This window comes from Camelus dromedarius, chromosome 7 (genome assembly GCF_036321535.1).
Source record: "Camelus dromedarius isolate mCamDro1 chromosome 7, mCamDro1.pat, whole genome shotgun sequence".
Classification (NCBI taxonomy): domain Eukaryota; kingdom Metazoa; phylum Chordata; class Mammalia; order Artiodactyla; family Camelidae; genus Camelus; species Camelus dromedarius.
The window spans coordinates 54,353,731-54,365,810 of record NC_087442.1 but is presented as its reverse complement, the minus strand read 5'-3'; the positions used below and the strand labels follow the sequence as shown (position 1 = coordinate 54,365,810).

General features: G+C 37.7%; 1 long non-coding RNA gene across 1 annotated transcript in view; it reads left to right on the top strand.

The window, feature by feature from the left end:
- LOC135321691 (uncharacterized) overlaps positions 1–9,916 on the top strand; it is a 173,086-nt gene extending 163,170 nt beyond the window's left edge. Inside the window, exon 4 of the long non-coding RNA XR_010381670.1 lies at positions 9,786–9,916. This is a non-coding gene — a long non-coding RNA (uncharacterized LOC135321691). The remainder of the gene's footprint in view (positions 1–9,785) is intronic.
- Positions 9,917–12,080: the final 2,164 nt, after the last annotated feature.

Genomic DNA, 12,080 nt, shown 5'->3' with positions numbered 1-12,080 from the left:
ACATAGTGTTCAGTATTTTTAGATAATATACCATTAAAAGTTATTATAAAATATTGGCTATAATTTCCTGTGCTGTACGAGACATCCTTGTTGCTTATGTATTTTATACATAGTAGTTTATGTCTCTTAATCCCATATTCCCTTCTTTCCCGTCCTCAGTACCCTCTCCCCACTGGTAACCGCTAAATTGTTTTCTATATCCGTGAGCCTGTCTTGATTTGCGATACACATTTTTTATTGTATTCTTTTAGATTCCACATACAATGATATCGTACAGTATTTGTCTTTCTCTAATTTCACTAAGCATAATATTCTCTGGGTCCATCCATGATAGTGCAAATGGCAGAATTTCATCTTTTATGACTAGTAATATTCCTGTGTGTCTGTGTGTATATATCACATCATTTTTATTCATTCATTTGTTGAGGGACACTTGGATTGCCTTCAGATCTTGGCTACTATAAACAATGCAGCTATGAATATTGGGGTACATATGTCTTTTCAAATTAGTGTCTTCGTTTTTCCTCTTTATATAGCCAGGAATGGATGGAATTGCTGAATTATATGATAATTCTATTTTTAGTTTTTAGGGAAGCTTTCATACTGTTTTTCATAGTGGCTGTACCAATTTACATTCCCACCAACAGTGTACCAGTGTTCCCTCTTCTCCACACCCTCTCCAACATTTGTTATTTGTAGACTTTTTGATGACTTTGAGATGTGAGGTAGTATCTCCTTGTGGTTTTGATTTGCATTTTTCTAATAATTAGCAATGTGGAGCATCTTTCCACAAGCCTGTTAGCCATCTGTATGTCTTTGGGAAAATGTCTATTCAGGTCTTGGGCCCATTTTTTTTATTGGGTTGTCTCTTCAATATTGAGTTGCATGAGCTATTTATATATTTTGGATATTAATACCTTGTAGATTACACCATTTGCAAACATTTTCTCCCATTCCATAGGTTGTCTTTTTGTTGGTGATTTCGCTTGCTGTACAAAGACATAGAAATGTTCCAATCTCGTTGTTTTACATAGAGCTGTCCAGATTTCTCACTACTGCTTACTGAAGAGACTGTCTTTTCTGCACTCATTTTAAGGGAACAAATTTAGAATTGGAAAAATTTGCATGCAAGGAAATGCTATCTGTAGCATAGTACCAGAAATAACTGGAATGAACCAATGGTAAATCCATTTAACTGAATAAAACATTTTGTAATCATAACAGTGACAATTATGAAGATGATAAGACATAAAAATGCTTACACAGACATGAAAAAAATCAGATAAGAAACTTGTGTAAGTATGTTATAAAGAGAGCTATGTAAAATGGACTAGAAGGGAACTTAGTGTCCTGTTGGCACAGTTAGTGACTATGAATCAGCGTTGATAGAGGTCTATGGGGGGGAGCACACTGACTCAATACAATGTACTCTTTGCATCTGAGGGAAAAAAAGTGCGATACCTTAAATGACTTTCTGTGGGTTGCTTGCTTCATTTAGGATTAGCATGTGAAAATCTCCGAAGGACTTGATTTAGTCCACATTATCTCAATTTTATCTCCTCTCAGAGCGCTCTGTCTCAATCAGCTCCTATTCTGCATGTGTTCATCTACATGCTCATCTACTTGAACACAGCAGTAACAAGTTGACTGAACATAAAATACTCCTAAAAAAAAAAGTTCAGGAGACGCTGATGTTCAAGTGTTCTTTCTGAACAACGCAGCTTCATAATTGTGTACTGACTACAAAGAGATTCTGTCTTGTCTTTAAACCGCTCAGTGGCCAGACAAACTTGTTTTTCTATAACAGGATTTCTATAGGACTGCAAGTACAAACCCAGTTTGTTGGCCCAAACAAGTTTGAAGTTTGCAAAGGTGCACAGCCATGAGAATGAGCTTGCTGGTGATGTTCAGAGCCCAGCAATTAAATGACAGGTGGCATCACTCACACTGTTAGTCTTCAAGCCCCCGAACTCCAGACTTCTTACTTCTCCATGCAAGATAAGGCTTTACGAGGAATACCATCTGTGTGAAACATTTTTCTTTAGTAAGCCTGTATGAGCTTGCTTTATAAAAATTCATTTTCTAATTTAGGCTCTCCTACCTCCTCTCCAAGAAAGTCTAGGTCACTCTTGCGAATTACATTCACAGGATGACTGTTCGGTTGGCACTGTCTAAAGGTATTATTTATTCACACAAGGAAGCTTTACACTTTTGATAATGATGCATTCTATGATTTTACAAAGGGGAATGGAAGATGGAATGGTGTTCAGGCAAGTTTTTAATGTCTTTCGTAACTCTGTTATCAAGTGAGTTTATTCATACACATGTACGAAAGGTAGAGGTGTAATTGACAACAAAAGTCTGGTTTTATTTTAAGCGAAATGAAAATGAACATTCATCCGTGTAGTCAAACATTGTTATTAGTATGAGATAGCTACTATAATTTATAAAGTGGTTCATTGAATGGTTCAAGATAGTAAAGAAGAAAAATTTTTGTACTGTAATTTACTAGAGTTTCACAGTTGGATGGCTGAACAGTGAATTAGTGGATTTACTCAAGATGGTTTTAAATCATTTTATATGTCTAAACATTTGTCAATATTGGCCATATATTAGATGATATAATTCTAGAACTAGAAGGGGCTTTGAAAACATTTAATAAGCCTTGGACTAATCTTTGTCACCTTAGACTTGTCAAAATCAAAGACTGGTCTGGGTTGAGAGGTCTTCTCATTCTGCGCATGGTTGTTTCTTGATATGGCAGTAAGTCTCCCAGCCTCTGGATACAGTCCATTTGTTTCCTGTGCTGTAGAACATGGAGGAATATGAAGCAAATGATAGAAAGCGTCAGACGCTGCTGTGCGAAAGCAATGCCACCAAGTGTGTAGGGACAGTATCTGGCTGAGCTTAGATGACATTTCTAAAGAATCGTTTAAAGATGTCCCCAAATCTGCCACAAAGAGCACATTTGTCATCGTCTCCAGCTCCGCTCTCCAGTGCTTGTTTTTACGAGATTCATGGCAGCAGGAAATAATTGGAAATAATAAACCAGGTATTCTTTTATTTCATCCACTTGGCATTTGAGTTTCAAAAACAAAAATAATTTAAAATTATCAAACCATTGTTTTCCTTTAGAACATTTGGTAGAGGAAGTCTGTGAAAATTAACAGGAAAAATATGCCAATAGATTGGGACACTTCTTTGTCTAACACGCATTAAGACCTACCTGGTGCTTGTCGTTGGGGCTACAATAAAAATAAAAGATACGGTTTTCAGAAACTTACAAGCGGCCATGGCTTTATCAGTTATAATTCTACAGTAAAGAATATCTCTAAAGAGTTCAAATTTTTTAAAAGAACAGTTTTTTAGCTGATTTTTTTTCTCCCCAAACAGTCGTATTTCTCCTGGCACTTCCTTATACAGTCCATCTGAGAAAGAGGACCTGGATAAGAAAGGGAGTCATGTGAACAGAGCTTCAGCTTAAAGTCACAAATATATAAATCAGGCAGACAATTTTGTCTGAGAAGATCTAAAGGCTAAAGGGGAGGTGGAGGATTCAGTTTTCCTGGTTTTCAAATTATCTGGGATGTGGCCTAGCTTAACAGGTCTTGAAAAGAAATCCTTGGTTGGCAAGGCAACAAATGAAAGCATAATATTTTCTGGTAACACTAGAGTCATAAGTAAAATAAGAATGTGTAAATAACTTAGATGGTCTGAGTTACCTCTGTTTGGTATGTGGGAACTATACACATGCACAGATGTGACATTCTCTGGATATTATGCGAGCGTGTACATTTTAAAAGACATATCTGTTACCCCATTACTAAAAACTGGGCTGTTAGCTTCCAAATTACAAGTGTCAGCTGCAGCTTTATCATCAGCTCAAATAGCAGCGAGCTATATAAAATATTGTACTAACTCAGCCACCATTTACCCAACAGTGTCCTCGTCTTTTTAGTGATGCCCCCTTGGTTAAAAACAGTAGTATGTAATATGTCATAGTTCTCACTTAAGAGAACTCTTCTTCTGGGGTGATGACAATTTAATATAGGTATGACTATTTTAATGCTTTGCTCTTAAAAATTCAAGTGGTCAGAGTTAGTATTTAGGACTTTACATATGATGTTTGAATAGCTGTTAAACCTTCTGAATCTTAGATACGCCCGAAGATATAAGGGACAATATTGGAAAGTGACAGATCCCTGTCACGAGCGTGCAGTGTCATGGTCCTATCCTTTCTCTCCCTCACTTTCCCTTGGAGCAAGCTTGGGGCTTTGCTTCGACTGACAGGACAGAGTTCCTCCTTGACGTGAAGATGGCAGCCTGTTGCCCTGGGGACTGTTGGTTCTTTGCTCACAATAAGAGGAATTTAACCTGTAGGAGGGTTTGACACCATGGAGTACCAAATAGAGACGTAGATGGGAGGGTGGTGGTCTTGTTTTGCCCCTGGATTAAGCAAGCCTTCCTTGAAATCCAGCCTACTTCTGAAATTTAGGTATATGAACCAATAAAGTATTTTTATTTAAGCTGTTTTGTTGGGTTTTTATTTCTTGCAAGTAAAAATTATTCTAGTGGATTAATTCAAATATGTGATGTGTAACACCACGAAAGAGATGCTAGAAAAGGGATTCAGACAGAGGACTGGCAGCTGAACCAGACGGTCTCTAAGAAAGTCTTCAACTCTGGAATTCTGATATGGAATGAACCTAGGTTTCTGTATTGTGTTGCCTCCACACGCGTCTGGAGATGATAGCCAGATTCCCTTCAAGCTGTCTGTACATCACACACAATGGGTGTTTTAGTAACTAGGACTGCACATTTTCCAGCTCAGTTTGCTTATTGCCAAAGATCACATTTTATTGTTCCCCTTCATCCAAGATAGTCCTTGATTAATTCTAATTAAAGTACTTATTTGTAATTAATTCTTACTAGGATACACATCTCCATACATAGTTCTGGATATGATTTCTTTTTAACAGGTCAGCATTCAAAATAAGAGAGCAAGGTATGAAGGAGATCTAATATAAGATTTAGGCAACATAAGTTTCAGCCAAATTTTTACATTTGATATGTTGTTCCTTCTTATCCATTAAAAAAAAAAAAAGGTTAGGTGTATCATTGGAGGTGTCACTCAGTACTAAATGTCATTAAATGTTAAACAGGGACACATTTTTCTTGGAGAAAATTTGGGATTGAAGTTTGTTATAATCCAACCATCTCAGAATAGTGCTCTATGTTGAAATTGATATAAAATATGGGAAGTCAGGATGCATGTGGAAAACATACAGGATAAAGCGATTAAGACAATTTCCAGCATTGACTGAAGTCGCATCTCCGTGGTGTCACTAACCAAGAGTGACTACTTACTTTCTTAGAAAAACGGTTCTGCAGAAGCGTGGAGATAAAACCAGAGCAGGGAGGACAATGGTGCTTTCTCAGTCTATTGCCGTCCAATAGAAGTTAGGATCATCCCTGGCATAGAAAAGGAAAAGGCTGATTCTAAGGAGGTCACCACCTGAATGTACTTGGACCATTTCCAGGGCAGGATGCCTGGGCTACAAAGAACTTCTGTTGTCTTCTTCCGGGAAGATGTGCTTCAGAGCTTCACATTTTTGGCAAACATGCCTCTATCCCCTTTGGGCATCTGTGCTTTTCTTCTCTGGAGAGTAGTACCATTTTTTTCCTTCATTAATTATACTAGTTTGTTTTTAATCTACGAGAGCAGAAAGAATTTCCTAAAATCATATCCAATATTTGCATGTATTTCAGAAAGCTATTGAGTACTTTTTAAAAGATTTAAAACACTTTAAAAAAATTCAATCAAATTGATAATTTTGTCTGTTTCTTCATGCTGGAGCGGTATGAGTTAAGAGCGGGAAGGACTGGATCTGGGGAAGTGAATTAATAAACCTCAGAGCGCCATGGATGTCAGGCTGGATTCTCAGAGGTGGAGTTTTATATAGTGCTTAAGAGCCCAAATTATTCTATTGTTATGACAACCCAGGAAAACGTTTTAGGTAATTTCTCAACACTTCTCTTTTACTCTGTCCTTTATTCACATTCTGCAAGTTATTTAAATACATTAGCAGGGTTTGTTGTTGTTGTTATTTTATATACACGTTGAGAAAAAAAATGGGACCATCTTTTTACTTAAAATTCTGTCTGCCGGGGAAGACGTGGCTCCTTCTGCTACTTCTCTATGAAATATACTGGAGGAGTTAATCTGAGGAAATTGCTTGTGTCAGCAGCTGTCACAAAACATGTGGCCCGTTTTGGAATCTGGTGCAGCTGCCACGCTTAAATACTATTTTTTTTTTTCCCATGGGGAAATAAGAATATCAGTGGAATTTGTCTTCTTTGAAGTGCTTCAGCCTTTTTATTTCTAATTTCAGACGTGAGTGGCCTTTTGGAATGACTAGGCGAGGCAGAGAATATTCTCTGCTGAGCCCTTAATATCTGGGGTATTCCCCGGTAGCAAGAATGTTGTTAAGCAGCACTGGGTGGGGAACATCTGTTCATTGTTCCAGACGCCATCGTGTTCACGAAGAAAATATGCCCCAGGCTGATGTAAAGGTTACCTATGCTTTCCTACCAAGTGATTTATGGGATGTTTTCTAGAAGGAACTTGGACTCTTGACCCCATTATGTTTTCCCCAAGCTACACCTAGAACAGGGCATGTCCAGCCCCTCTCAGGTCTCCAGCTGCGGTATCCCTCTCTCCCATTAACCATATGGTTTAGGAATCTCCCTCCCTGGAGAAGGGCTTTCCTGATTAAGGATGGCTAATTCTGCAAGGGATGTTTTCTCACATATATACAGAGGCCCAGGCTTCCTACATGTACTTATTCTTTTGTTGTTATGTCATAGATTCACTTTGTCACTTTGGAATGTTGATCATAATGCTCTTCACATATCTGGACACCCTATGTCTTTTCTGAGTTAAAAATAACACAGTGCCATGAAAGCAACCTAAATGTCCATCAACAGATGACTGGATAAAATTGTGGTTTATTTATACAATGGAATACCACTCAGCCATAAAAAAGAATAAAATAATGCCATTTGCAGCAATATGGACGGACCTAGAGATCATCATTCTAAGTGAAATACGCCAGAAAGAGCAAGAAAAATGTCGTATGATAGCACTCATATGTGGCATCTTAAAAAAAAAAAAGGAAAGAAAGAGGACACTAATGAAATCATCTACAAAACAGAAACAAACTGGCAAACATAATAAACAATCTTATGGTTACTGGGGGAAAGGAGGTGGGAAGGGATAAATTTGGGAGTTTGAGATTTCTGAATATTAAGCACTATATATAAAAATAGATTAAAAAAACAAATTTCTTTATAGCAAAGGGAACTATATTCAATATCTTGTAATAACCTTTAATGAAAAAGAATATAAAAACAGATATATGTATATATATGCATGACTGGGACATTATGCTGTACACCAGAAATTGACACATTGTAACTGACTGTACTTCTATTTAAAAAAATAACACAGTGAAATAGAGTGCAGTGGGAGAGAGATGAGGATAACCTGGCTTTCAATTTCACATCCCAAGCTCAGAGCAGACAGTGGGCTGTGAGCTGGCAGATGTAGAAGAGTTTGACAGTGTAATTGTTAGTAATACAGGTGTGCTAATGTCGCATACCAGAATTTGAGTGAACTCGAGCATGTTCTTAACACGTCTGGCTTCTATACCAATCTATCCAATGGGAGCAGTAGTGGTGCCTCCAGGGGAAATTTGTGAGGGCAAACAGAAACAACGCAGATAAAGACCTTAGCTTGGTTCTTACGTTACCTGGGAATAATGATACGTTAACCTGGGAAAGGGACACATCTCTCACTGCGTCAGTTAATTTGCAGTTAACGCATTTTAATTCAGTCACTGTTTCTTGTAGCCTTGATGCCAAAAACACCGTTTGAGATGGTCACAGTTGGATAAGAAACAACACAGCAAATTGACACAACCAGCCTAGTCACGAGGAGCCCAAGTGTCTAGTAGGATGGCCAGGACTGTAGAGAACTGGGCCAAGTGTGATAGGAGATCTCAAGTAGCACTAGCTGGAGTGATAAAGGCACCGAGGAGGACAAGGGTAGTTCTGCCTGCCCACTGGGCTTTCAGCAGAGCCTCCTTTGAAAGGACACCAAACTCCTTTCTCTCCCAGCATAGGACTGTGCACAAATTAAGCTGAGAGAGTTGAGCTCTGAGCTCTGGTTCAGAATGCATTTTTTATTTTTATATTGTTTTGCTAAAACAGAGGCCATATGATTCTGAAGATTAAGTTTCACACAGGAATTCCCCTCTTCAATTTTTAGCCTTTAACAATTAGATACTTGTAAAGATGATCAGTTTAAGGCACAATGAGATATGAGTGTTTAGTCACTGTTCTTGAGGTATTTAGACTTGAATTCATTCTCCTTCACTGACTGAAGTAAAAGAGAAAAAGGCCTTTAGGGCAAAATCAAGCCTAAAATGGTCAGTGCTTCAAAACAGGTGGGAAAAGCACCTGTACAGAAACGCATGGGCTGGCATTTTGTTCCTGTCGTTTGGTGTATGTGTCCAAAGAAAAGCCTTTGGGGTTCACTTAGTCTTGGGACCTACTTCCTATTTCAATATTCTGACCAGAACCTGAGGTGACAGGTTAACTGAATGTTTGCCCAAAGCCATATCCTAGAACTAGTGTCCTGATTTAGTGCGTTTTGGGGGGAAAGTCATCATAGAGGGGAAAAACGTCAAGCCGTTCTGTCAAACATGGTGCAACTTTTCGAGGATTGTAAATCTGAAAACTGAACAGTTGTTAAATGAGGCAGGTCAAGTTACATCTGTCTACATCACCTACATTTATACAGACTGTGGCACAGGACACGGAATGTATAACCCACATTCACTTGAAAGCAACAAAATAAATTTCCAGCTCTAGAACAGTCTGCTTCAGAGGGGACCGTGCAGCACCCTGTGGTTATATTTAATCTCTTCCACTGATCTTTGGAATACTCTGCTGTAGTAAAAAAAAAAAAAAATTGAAAAAAATGGATACAACACATTGCTTGCTGTTTCCACTTTAGAGAGAGTTGTGACTTCTCCTTCTCCATTTTCTCAAACTTTTCAGACATTTTCTATGGTTAGGGAAGGGAGGAGGGTTGTGGGGAAAGAAATGCGCTGGACCCTGTCTTTATTTTTTATTGTTCCGCCTCTTAAATCATTTTTTGGAACTATGTTGGTCAAAACACTTAAAATGAGAGCTATCCTCCTAATATATTACTCAGTCTGCAGTACAGTCTTGTTCTAGGTGTGGTACTGTACGTCGGATCTCTAGAACTTATTCATCCTCAATAAGTGAAATTTCAAACATTTAGCAACATTATCCTTTCCACCCCAGCCCCTGGCAACCACCATTCTCTTCTTTGCTATTATGACTACTCTGCTTTGGTAGAAAATTTTGAGAAAAATTGGTACAACCCATTTTCTTCTTCTCTGAGTCTATTTTACATACCTCATGGGAAGTTGAACCGTATGTGGTGTTCTTCTGTTAACTGACAATTCACTTTGCATGATGTCCTTAAGGTGCATCCATGTTTTCTAACATGGCAAGGTTTCTTCCTTTTTAAAGGCTGAGTAATAATCCATTGTATGTATTTACTGCATTTTCTTAATCCATTCATCTGTCAATGGACATAGAGGTTGCATCCACATTCTTGGCTGTTGAGACTAGTGCTACATGAACATGGGAGGGTTAACTTCTCTTTGATTTCTGCTTTTTGTTTTGTTTAGGTGTTTTTTGGATAAACATCCAAAAGTGGAATTGCTGAACCGTAAGGATGTTCTATGTCCAATTTTTTGAGGAACCTCCATACTTTTCACAGCAGCTGCCTCATTTTGAATTCCTACCAATAGTGAGTAAGTTTTCCAATTTCTTCACATCCTCACCAACACTTGTGTCTCTGTTCTTTTTTTTTTTGACAATAGCTATTCTAACAGGTCTGAGATGATAACGTGTTGAAGTTCTGACTTGCATTTCCCTGATGATTAGTGGTGCTGATTTTTTTTCATATACTTATTGGCCATTTGGATGTTGTCTTTGGAGAAATGTCTATTCAAGTCTTTGGTTCATTTTTAAATCAGGTTATTTATCATTTTTGCTATTGAGTTGTAGGAGTTTCTTATATATTTTGATACCAGCCATTTATTAGATAAATGATTTGCAAATGTTTTCTGTTCTGCACTCTGCCTTTTCGCTCTGATTGTTTCCTTTGCTGTGCGGGAGCTTTTTAGTTTGATGTAAGCTCATTTGTCTCATTTTGCTTTTGCTACTTGTAGCTGGAGTCCCATCTTAAATTTTGAAAATCTTTCATGCAATTGAAATGTAAGAACACACCTAAACAGAAAACAAAACAAAATCAAGAAATATTTAACAACAGAACCCTCTGCTGTACTATTGGTGAGAAAACAAGTACTTTTCCAAATAAAAAATATCTAGAGGATATTTCTGATAAAATTGGCAATAAATGTTTTGTGTATAAGCAAAATAAGGAGAGTGATTACCATTCCCCATTCTAGAGCATTTTTTTTTTTTTAGGACCAATATCTTCTTTTAAAGCTACTTGTTAAAGATAGAGCTTTTCATATTGAAAAAAAAAGTTCTTGGATTTTAAGCGCCATATACTATGCTCTGCAGGGTAGTAGGGAAATAGGCCAGTGCTATAAGCAGAATGCAATCAAAAGACTCACAGCTAAGTAACAATAAAGCAGAATTAATTCCTCAAGTAAGCATTTGACATATTTTTACTTTAGGAAAAAGGGAAGGAGGGCCTATTAATAAAATTTTAACATGTTGACTGAAATAATGTCAGTTAACAGCTAAAATAAATATTTTATATAGTTATATGGCTTTGAACATTCATTCTTTTAAAAAAATTTTTTTATTTTTGAGGGGAGAAGTCATTAGGTTTATTTATTTATTTATTTGTAGATGGCAGTGCGGGGGATTGAACCCAGGACCTCACGCATGCTGAGCACATACTCTACCACTGAGCTATACCCTTCTGCCTAGTCATTCATTCTTAAGGAAAAAAGTTGCTTTCATCACATATAGAAAGAGTAAATTATGGAGACAGCATCTTCTTCATATTGCTTCCTCTATTAAAACCCACAAAACCGCAACAGGGTAATTAATTAACTTACAATTTTATTAAATAACAATTCAAGTAGAGTTTACAAATTAATTCAAAACAGCATAGTTCTTGGGCGGGGTGGGGGAATAGCTCAAGTGGTGGAGTGCTTCGCACGAGGTCCTGGGTTCACTCCTCTGTACCTCCAATAGAAAATAATTAAGTAAATATATCTAATTATCTCCCCCCACGGAAAAAACTTGAAAAACAAAACCAAACAAGCAAACAAACCCCAGCATAGTTCTCAAGACTTTTTCAAGTTACTCCTCTTGGTAATAGACTTTTTTTTGGCTAAACAGAAAAACTAAGTCAAACATAATAAATGAAAAATTAATATTCATTGTCTCAGTGATGTCGTATGCCCCAATTCGTCCTACGTTCATTCACTATTAGGTGAAACAAACAGAAAAGTCCAGAACATTTAAGGCAGCAGTGGCCTATTTTAGTTGTGAATGGGCAGCTTAGGAGCTTTTGACTTCAGAATGTTTTGGAATTATTTCCACTGTGCTTCTTGCCTGAGATTTTGGAAACAGTTGTCTGAATATTAAACTTGGTAACCTGAACTTTCCAAATCAGACTTGTAAACTTTATAAAATCCCTAAATAAGTGGCAAAAGGCAGATAAAAAATTTTAGCGATGGTTTTAGTTGTCAGTAATAAAGGAAAGGAAAAGTCTCTAAAGGAGAAGGTGGAGAAAATCTAAAGTAAAACCTTCCCAGCATAGCCCCGGGGAGGGAGACTGGCTTAGCAGCTTCTCGCCGGTCTCACTGCAGCCCTGCGACCTGCCAGCGGCAGCTAATTACGTTCACTCTAGGCAAGTGTGTGCAGACTGGCTTCAGAGGAGCTCGTTCCAAGAGTGAGACTCAGAGAAACCAGGAGAGAGAAAATTCTGCACATTT